General features: G+C 39.7%; 2 non-coding genes across 2 annotated transcripts; one reads left to right on the forward strand and one right to left on the reverse strand.

Annotated features, from left to right (window-relative positions):
• Nucleotides 1-396: 396 nt before the first annotated feature.
• On the reverse strand, nt 397-528 carry LOC143385521 (small nucleolar RNA SNORA64/SNORA10 family). Its single transcript, XR_013089476.1, has one exon. It is a non-coding gene; the product is annotated as a small nucleolar RNA SNORA64/SNORA10 family (small nucleolar RNA).
• A 6,152-nt stretch (nt 529-6,680) lies between these two features.
• On the forward strand, nt 6,681-6,786 carry LOC143385509 (U6 spliceosomal RNA). Its single transcript, XR_013089467.1, has one exon. It is a non-coding gene; the product is annotated as a U6 spliceosomal RNA (small nuclear RNA).
• The last annotated feature ends 3,699 nt before the right edge of the window (nt 6,787-10,485 follow it).

The following is a 10,485-nucleotide window of genomic DNA, read 5'->3' on the forward strand; positions in this document are numbered from 1 at the left end:
ACAGCTTCACTGACATGGCAGAGTGCAGACTTCTAGGAGGTCCCATTGACTTCTCTGCCATGCCTTTGTGGGGAGAGGACTCTTCCTTAACACTCTCAGCCCTAAGGACAGTAGCTGATCTTTATGTCTGCTACCTCTATATTCTTTAATTGGCACTCGTTAGCCAATTCCCCATTGTTCCAATCCCCTACCAATAATTCTTAGTAATTAATTAACTTTTTTAATGTTAAATTTTATCATTGTGGCTCTATCTCCTGTTTGGACCCTGACTGATAAAATAATTGATATTGGGAATAATCCAAGGAGATAGTTCCAAAAAGATAGAATTTTGGAATTGATCTGGTAATGCCCTTGGGCTTGAGCACAATTTCTTTTTTCTTTTCTTTTTTTTTTTTTTCCTGTTGTGCCTCTCAAGGAAGAAAAGGCTACTGTGAGGCCAATCCAAGGTCCAGAGGGGCTCTTTCCTCTCTCCCCTGTACAAAAGTCACACGGGCAAAACTTAGTGTGACCATGCAGAGTGGGGAGAGTTGAGCACAATTTGAAGCTTTTTTGTCAATGGGAAATGGGTTGCCAGTAACCATGGTGTGCCGTGGGATCAGTTAATCCAGATTATGACTTCTTGTGTGCAACTGTAGCATGTACCTTAGGAATCCAAATTATTGCTACCCTTGACTGCTAAGGCAGGTTCTCTTCAATACATTTCAGTGATTACAGAGAGAAAAACACAAGGTCAGGTCTATTAACTTTCAGTTCAAGTCACAATCTAAAAAAACCAGAGTGCTTTTACAACAAGCCTAACACAGTCTGTTACTATTTGTGTGTGTGTGTGTGTGTGGTGCTGGGGATCGAACCCAGGGCCTTGTGCATGGGAGTCAAGCACTCTACCATTGAGCTATATCCCCAGCCTCTAAAACAGTCTGTTACTTGTGTAGACTTTTGATATTGTTAAAAGTCAAGCACAACATTTAATTGCGTGATTTGCTGAATTACAGTGACAGTGGAATTCAGTCTCCACAAATTTGTCATGGAAAAACTAAGAAACTGCTTGGGTATGTTATGCACCCCTATAATCCTAGTGGCTCAGGAGGCTGAGGCAGGAAGATCACAAGTTCAAAGCCAGCCTAAGCAATTTAGGCCCTAGGCAACTTAGCGAGACCCTATCTCACAATAAAAAGGGGGCAGGGGTTGTGGCTCAGTGATTAAGTGTTCCTGGGTTTGATCCTGGTAGCAAAAAATAACAAAATCAAACGAACAAAATGCTAAGGTATTGACCAGGAAATAACAGAAATTTGGAATGGTGCAGGACCCATAGGAAGCAGATAATATTGAACTCCTAAGACATTCAGTCTTCCTTGTGAGTGGAAGAAACCTGCCTTCCAGTTTTAGGAAACTATTTGTTTTGTTTTGTTTTTGTTTGTTTGTGTGTTTGTTTTGGTACCAGGGGTTGAACCCAAAGACATTTTACCACTGAGTTACATTTCCAGTCCTTTTTTTATTTTTTTATTTTGAGATAGGGTCTCCCCAAAGTTGCTGAGACTGGTCTTGAATTGTGATTCTCTTGCCTCATCCTCTAGAATCACTCAGGATTACAGGTATGAGCCACCACACCTGACAATTTCTTCTATTTGAAAGCCCTGTGATTTCCTCACCTGGGCAAATGCCTTGAAAGTGGACAGTAATTTCTCTCAAAACCCATGCAAACCACCCTTTTGCTACTGTGCCTTTTACTGAAGTCAAATCTCAGCATGTTCTAGTGGGGAAGGTATACATTATATGATCCAAGAGGAAACAATTTACACACCACAGGAATTGCAAGATGTTAATATGGTGGAGAAACATGGGGTGTATGGAAAAAATGGATTCTAAGGGTGTTAAATCAGTGAGGATAGAATGTGACACTTAGTAGGGCTGAATTCACTGATGTGGGTATGTTTATTTGCAGATTTAATGTGTTAGCTTATGTGTTTCAAGTTAGCCCTAAGAGGTATTATTTGGTTGTTGACTGAGATTTGGACTTAATGGTGGGCTACAATTAGTGGATTGAGATGCTAAAAATTTCCTGGTATCACACAGAAAGGGAAATTAAAAGGATCGATATGATAGTGATTTATCATGTGAAATCTGTCCACTATATTCTGTGAGAGGACCCAGAAGGCACTCCCTTAAGTTAAGGCATTAAAGAGAATACTTCCATCTTTGCAAAGCTCTTTGCTGTATTTTATAGTACAGGTAAGACTCCTTGAGCTGGGCAGAGTGGTACAAGTCTGTAGTCCCAGTGACTGGGGAGGCTGAGGCAGGAGGATCACAAGTTCAAGGTCAACTATGGCAATTTAGAGAGACCCTGAATCAAAATTTTAAAAATGTTAAAAAAAAAAAAAAAAAAAAAAAAAAAGAACTAGGGATATAGCTCAGTGATAAAGTTCCATAGGCTCAATTTTCAATACTGGAGAGAGAGCAGGGGAGGGGGAAGGAGAGAGACAGAAGAGATCCTGATCTCAGTGAGTATGTCTCAGTGATTATGGAGAAGATCCCAACAAGATGGATATATCAACTGTAAGGGCAGCAGAGACCACCAGGCAATCTTATTTCTTAGCTTGAGGTGGTCTTGGTAACTAACTGATCACAGTGTCCCTAGATATGAAATAGATAGCAATGAACTCCAATATTGCTTGATCTATATCCTTGTTGATCTTCTACCCACTATTCAAAAGTCTAGTATTGAAGTCTTTAGCTATTTTTGTAGCATTGCCTCTCTCTCCCTTTAGTTTTTTTTTTTTTTGGTTACCTGGAATTGAACTCAGGGGCATTCAATCACTGAGCCACATCCCCAGGCCTATTTTGTATTTTATTTAGAGACAGGGTCTCACTGAGTTACTTAGCACCTTGTAGTTGCTGAAGCTGACTTTGAACTTGAGATCCTCCTGCCTCAGCCTCCTGAGCTGCTGGGATTACAGGCATGCACCATCATGCTCGGCTAGTTACGTCAGTTTTTGTTTTATGTTGATTTTGGGGTTTGCTCATTAGGTGCATATATGTTTATAATTATGTATTCCTGATACATAATTAACTGTGTTATCATTATAAAATGTCCGGTCTTGGGGCTGGGGATGTGGCTCAAGTGGTAGCGCGTTCGCCTAGCATGCGTGAGGCACTGGGTTTGATTCTCAGCACCACATAGAAATAAAATAAAGATATTGTGTCCACCAAAAGCTAAAAAATAAATATTTTTTAAAAATTAAAAAATAAAATGTCCTGTCTTGAGCAAAAATATTTATTTTAAATTCTGCTTTGTGTGATATTAGTATAGTCATTCCACATCTCCTTATGGTGACTTTTACATGGCATATATTAGCTTCTTGTTTCATCCTTTTACTTACAATCTGTTTGTCGTATTTATATTCTAGAGTATATAGGTGAATCTTTTTTAAAAACTATTCTGCTTTTGTTTTCAGTGATGGAACTCAAACCCAGATCTCTACTATGCTAGGCAAGTGCTTTCTACCACTGAGCCACACCCCTATCTCCTTTTGTTCTCCCTGCCCATTATGGTACTAGGGATTGAACCCAGGGGCACTCCATCACTGGGCTATATCCCAGGCCATTTGATTTTTTTTTTAATTTTAATATTTATTTTTTAGTATTCGGCGGACACATCTTCGTTTGAATGTGGTGCTGAGGATCGAACCCGGGCCGCACGCATGCCAGGCGAGCGTCCTACCGCTTGAGCCACATCCCCAGCCCCTGATTTTTTTTTTCTTTTTCTTTTTTTTTTGGAACTGGGGATCCAACCCAGGGCTTTGCAAATGTGAGGCAGACGCTTTGCCATGGAGCTATATCCCAGCCCCTCGTTTAATTTTTTTATCCTGATACAAGGTCTTGCTAAATAGCTGAGGCTGGCCTTGAACTTGCAATCCTCCTGCCTTAGCCTCCTAAATTGCTGGGATTACAGGTATATACCACGTTGTTCATGGACTCTTCTGTCTTTTGACGGGAGTGTTTAATTCTTTACATTAACCTAATTAAAATCAGTAAATAACCTAATTACTAATAAGGTATGATTTACATTTGTCATTGTGCTATTTTATATGTATTCTACTTTTTGTTCCTAAATTTTTCCATTATTGCTTTCTGTATTACATATTTTTCTAGCATTTTGTTTTAATACCCTTATTGTTTCTTTCCCTTTATTCTTTTGAATCCCTTTCTTTTCATTTTTGTGGTAGTAGAGATTAAATCCAGGGCCTCTATCACTGAGCTACATACCCAGCCCTTTTAGTTTTTTATTTTGACTACAGGGTCTCACTAAGTTACCCTGGCTGGCCTTGAAACTGTCTCAGCCTCCCAAATTGCTGGGATTACAAGTGTGCACCACCATGCCCAGTTGAATTACTTTCTTAATGATCCCCTGAGGATTATAGTTAACTTGAAGCAATCTAGGTCACATTTACACCAACTTCATTTCAATAGTACATAAAAACTTTGCTTTTATAAAACTCTGTTCCCTCTTTCTAATATTAATATAAGTCCATAAACAGATTTTTTTTACAATTACAAATGGTTCTCCATTTATGATGGTTTGACTTGCGATTTTTTTTACTTTAAAATGTTGCAAAGGTGATATGCACTGAGTAAAAACTATTTAGAATTTAGTCTTTTCCCAGGCTAACAGTATGTGGTATGATACTCTCTTATGATGTGGTATAGCTCCCTGTTGGCCACTCAATCACAGATGTAAATGACTGTATCTCTAATATATAATGTTCAGTAAACTAAGTGTATTAAAGGCATTTCTCTGGCTGAGGATGTAGCTCAACGGTGCAGCACTTGCCTAGCATGGGCAAGGCCCTGGGTTTTACCCCCAGCCCTGAAAAAAAAAAAAAAAATTAAAAAGGAAGCTAGGGCTGTAGCTCAGCGACAGAGTTCTTTCCTAGCACACATGAGGCACTGGGTTCAATCCTCAGCACCACATAAAAATAAATAAAATAAAGGCATTCTGTTCATCTACAACTACAAAATAAATAAATAAATAAACTTAAAGGTATTTGTGACTCAAGTTATTTTCAATTTATAATAGATTTCACAGAACATATAGCCCTATCCCCAACAAAAGTTGAAGAGCATCTGTATTGCTTTCCACAGTTGTCTTTAGCCTTCACATACTGCTTGCACAGAAACTTAAGATTATGTAGAGATGAGAGTTTAGGGTCTTGCTAGGTCTTTCCTGGCATGTTCACAGCCCTACACACACTGGTGACTTTCTAACAATTCCCAGGAATGTATTAGTTTTTCAAAGCTCTCTATAGATAGTTCATACTCCAGTCTCTCCACCCCACTTTTGTCAATCTCTTATTACTCTCAACCTGTACATCACCTCAGGCAGTTGTATGTTAAACTGAGTGTTCTCAACAAATGCCCCAGGGATAAGGCTATAGGCAAGGGAAAGTTCATAGTCAGGTCAAATAAAGACAAACCCTGAGAACAGAGACTTTCAGAAAGTCCAGGCAGGTCAAATAGTGGCATGTCACAGGGGATGGAGCTTTTATAGAGCTTCAAACCTGCTCTGCCTGCTCCAGTGGCTGCCAGGCTATTGGTCCTCACAGGTCCTTTAGCTATGAGGCTCTTATTGTGGACCTAAGGAAAGGATAATGGGAATAGGGCAAGCTCATTCTTCCTAGAAAGACCCAGATGTTTTTCTTGAATAACTAAGGCTTGCATCGTGGCTAGCCTTTGGTTCATTTCCAGATTCTGAAAAAGCTGATTTTGCTCACTGTCTCCAGGGTTCACAGTGCTTTTATGAAGAAGTAGATTATTGGAATCCTATTCCAACATTCTGCAAATGCTTCTCTCCTGCTTGATCTATACAGAGAAGAAAGCCTAGACCTGGTAACCAAAATCCTGGCTTGGGTTGCCACAGTGGAGTCACAGCCTCTCAGCAGTTTTGAGATCCATGCTGTCAACGTCCCTGACTGAAGAAACAGTGAAGTCCCCTTGAGGAAAGATCCTGTACCACCGCTGCAAGCGCTCCTCATAAATCCTCCTCCAAACCTTCCCCAAAGAGACCAATGGTCATTTATTAGGGTGCCTATGCCCTGGGGGAAAAGGAAATATCTAGACCTTTTAGGGATTAGTAGACATTGGCTCTAAGTTTATGCTTATTTCTGGGGACCCAAAATACCACCGTGTTCCACCAATCAAAATAGGGGATTATGGTGGTCAGGTGATGGATGGTCTTAATGCCAGATCAACCTAATGGTCCTGGCTGGTCCACAGTCTCATCCTGATGTTACTTCTTCAATGCCAGAATTTTTACTTAAACTTGACATACTTGGTAGTTGGCAAAGTCATTAATGAGACACACGAAGATACTGGAAAAGATTACATGACATATCAGAAATACAAAGAGAAAGAAATTATGCCATTAAATGCAAAGTTGAAAGATCAATTCAGAAGACCTGATATGCAAATAACAGGATTCCCCAAAGGAAAGTAAAATAACAGATGGAGACGGACATTTGAATGTGAAGAGTCAAAGGACTCCTGTGAATAAAGATAAGCATCCAGACACATCCCAATGAGATTTCTGAATTCCAAATACTAAAAAAAAGACCCCACAGATTTCAGACAGAAAGACCAGGTTACTGAAAAAGTAATAAGAACTGGACATTAAGACCAGACAAATGGTGCTCACTTTGACAGCACATATACTAAAAGTGGAATGATACAGAAAAGATTAGCATGGCCCTGCACAAAGATGATACACAAATTCCTGAATCAGTCTATATTTTTATCACAATGAATCCCACTTTTATGTAAAATTATAATACACCAATTTAAAAAGTTAATAAATAGAAGGAAGATCTGTAGAGTAGAGGAAGAGGATCAGGGGGAGGGAGGAGGAAAAGGGGAAATACCAGAGAGTAAAATGAGCAAATTATGCTATGTGCATGTATAAATATACATATAATACATGAACCTCACTATCACAAACACCACTGTTATGTATAACTGTACTGCACTATAAAAGTATTTTTTTTTTTAAGGGGAAATGTATAGGGCTGGGACTGGGACTCAGTGGTAGAGTGCTCACTTAGCGTGCATGAGGCACTGGGTTCGATCCCCAGCACTACATAAAAATGAAATAAAGAGGGGCTGGGGATGTGGCTCAACTGGTAATGCGCTCGCCTGGCATGTGTGCGGCCCAGGTTCGATTCTCAGCACCACATACAAACAAAGATGTTGTGTCCGCCGAAAACTAAAAAATAAATATTAAAAAATTCTCTCTCTCTCTCTCTCTCTCTCTCTCTCTCTCTCTCCATCTCTCACTCTCTCTCTTTAAAAAAAAATGAAATAAAGATATTGTGTTCACCTTCAACTAAAAAATAAATATTAAAAAAGGGGGAAAAGTGTTACTTATTAGGTAGCAAAAAGTATGAAAGAATTTCATGAAGCCAGGTGCGGTGGTACACACCTATAATCCCAGTGGCTCAGGAGGCTAAGACAGGAGGATGGCAAGTTCAAAGCCAGCCTCAGCAACCATGAGGCGCTAAGCAACTCAGTGAGACTCTGTTTCTAAAAAAATACAAAATAGAGCTGGGAATGTGGTTCAGTGATTGAGTGCCCAGAATAAAAAAAAAAAAAAAAAAAAAATTCATGAGATGTATATTTAAAAATAAAAGGTAAAAGTTTATTTCCAAATGTTTTATTTATATACACAATCTCTAATTTATATGTATAAGTTCCAAAACTCAGTAGAAATGGGGTGGGTCCAGATGTGGAGGTGGGTAATATTGGGAGTAGCTTATTGTAATAACAGACAGATGAGTCCTATATTGGTTCCTCAGACTTTCAGTCTGCTTGCCTCAACCTCCCAAATAGCTGGAATTACAGGTATACACTGCCATGCCTGGCTCACATCTCACTTTTTAAACAACTCTGCAGTTTTTTCACTGGCCATAGCTTTATGAGATGACAGTCATGGGGAGAAACTAAGTAGAAAGAGCACTGATCTCAGAAGATAGAGGACCAGAGTTGTGGTTTCATCTTTGTCCTATCTTTCTGTGTGACTTTGAGCCTATTGCTTTCCTTCTCTGAGCCTATAACCTTAATTATTTTAATTGTAACTATAAATTGTACAAAACATTCAGCTAGGTACTGTGCATGGGGCATAATACTCCCATAATCTTAAGTTCTTTTTACATTAAATTATTATTATTTTTTTTAATATTTATTTTTTAGTTATCAGCGGGCACAACATCTTTCTTTGTATGTGGTGCCGAGGATCGAACCTGGGCCGCATGCATGCCAGGCGAGCGCACTACCGCTTGAGCCACATCCCCAGCCCTACATTAAATTATTAAATGTACAAATTTATTTCTTTCTGTTCAACTTTTAGGTAACTAAGAATTTCAGATCCAGAACATATAAATCTCCAATCATTTATTGTCATCATCTAGGTACTTGGAGCAGTAAAATTAAAAAGGCAGCAAACATCCCACAGAATATCCCTCTTAGAGAGCAAGTTACCTTTGTCAAAATAAGTCATTGGAAGAATGAATCTTTCATTTCAAGAGAAAAGTAAGGGAACACAGAATACCCATCAATAGAGTAGATAGTTTAAAATTCTTTAAAATGTCACTTAGGGATGGGGATGTGGCTCAAGTGGTAGCGCGCTCGCCTGGCATGCGTGCGGGCCCGGGTTCGATCCTCGGCACCACATACAAACCAAGATGTTGTGTCCGCCAAAAACTGAAAAATAAATATTAAAATGCTCGCTCTCTCTCTCTTTAAAAAAAAAATAAAATAAATAAATAAAATATCACTTAGGCCAGACATAGTGGTGCACACCTGCTGTAATCCTGGTGACTCAGAGCGCTCAAGCAGGAGGATTGCAAGTTTCAGACTACCCTGTGCAACTTAATGAGACCCTGTCTCAAAATAAAAAATAAAAAGGGCTAGGGATGAGGCTCGGTGGTAGAGCGACCCCTGGGTTCAGCCCCCAGTATTGTAAAATAAAAGAAATATCACTTATTGTCTATTTAACGACATAGTAAAAAATTTTATAGGCTCTTTGTAAATTAATATATCCCTCTCTGCTATCTAGCTGATGAGAGTTCATGCGGGGCCTCACAATACCTTGGGACATTGGTCATGCCCTTTGCAACCCACGGAAGTCACGGGACCCTGGCATGTCATTGTTCCTTAGAAGCATCACACATACTTCCTTGCACAGTGACTTTACCAGACTCCTGATTTGGCCTCTGTTGGCCGCCATTATTTCAGTTCATTTTTTCTAGCTTCGGTTCTCAAACTTCTTCAGAGATTAGATCTGATCAGCCCAGGAGTCATGGCCCAGAGAGGCAGTATTTTCGGCTCAAACACCTCCAAGGCCACATGGCCAACCTGTAGGAGTTCACTAGCATTTCTGGGTGGGACACTGGTTGTGTGGGTGCCAGCACTAACTACATGCCAGTAACATCCTCAGAAATTATGACACTCAGAATGCCCCCGTGTACTTCTTAAAACATCAAGGCCCAGTACTGCACTGCTTGGGGGTCAGGGATTTAGGGGGAGGAAAGTGGGGTATTGTGACACTTGATCTTTTCACTTATAAGGGACTGCAGATTTAGCTGTCACTTGAATTATGAGGGCACCTTCTAGCAAAGTCCCGACTTCCTTGCTAGTATTTTTCACAGCATGGGAGTTTTGAGGCACATAATATTTTAAATGGAGAAAGAAGGCTGGAGTTATAGGTCAGTGGTAGAACACCTCCCTTATCATGTAAGATGTACTAGGTTCAATTCCCAGCACCATGAAATGTAAATAAATTGAAGAAAGAGTACTGCATACTTTGAGGGGAGGGCGGGCATTGATTTTTTTTTTTTTTTTTACAAAAACCACATATGTGCATTCTAGAAAACTAGGAAATACAGAAAGGCAGAAATAAAGAGTAACACTCTAGCCAGGCATAATGGTGTGCACCTGTAGTCCCAGCTACTTGGGAGACTGATGCGAGAGAATTGCTTGAACCCAAGAGTTCAAGGCCAGTCTGGGCAACATATCAAGACCCCAGCTCTTAAAAAAAAAAAAGAAAAAGAAAAAATAAATAAAGAAAAAAGTAACACTATTCCTGTCACCTAGATATTCTTGCTGTTAACACCTTTCATTAGTCTTTTCTATCATTTCTAAAAGCTCAGCATGGGCCTTGCAGAGAATAGAACTTCCATGACTGTTGAAGGAATGAACTGAAATAATTCCTTGTCTCTCAATTAGAAGACAGAATGTAGTGATCTCTAAGAAAACTCCCTTCTAAAAACTCCCTAGAGAAGCTACAGTATGACTCTGTGTGTGTGTGTGTGTGTAGCCCAGGGCCTGGCACGTGAAGTAGACCCAGTGAATGGGACTCATTGTTACCATCATATTCATGTTCCCCAAGCAGACCTGAGGGTACCCCTCTTTTTTTATCTCAAACTCTGTACCTGGTCGCTG

Source organism: Callospermophilus lateralis, chromosome 19 (assembly GCF_048772815.1).
Source record: "Callospermophilus lateralis isolate mCalLat2 chromosome 19, mCalLat2.hap1, whole genome shotgun sequence".
In the NCBI taxonomy this organism is placed as follows: domain Eukaryota; kingdom Metazoa; phylum Chordata; class Mammalia; order Rodentia; family Sciuridae; genus Callospermophilus; species Callospermophilus lateralis.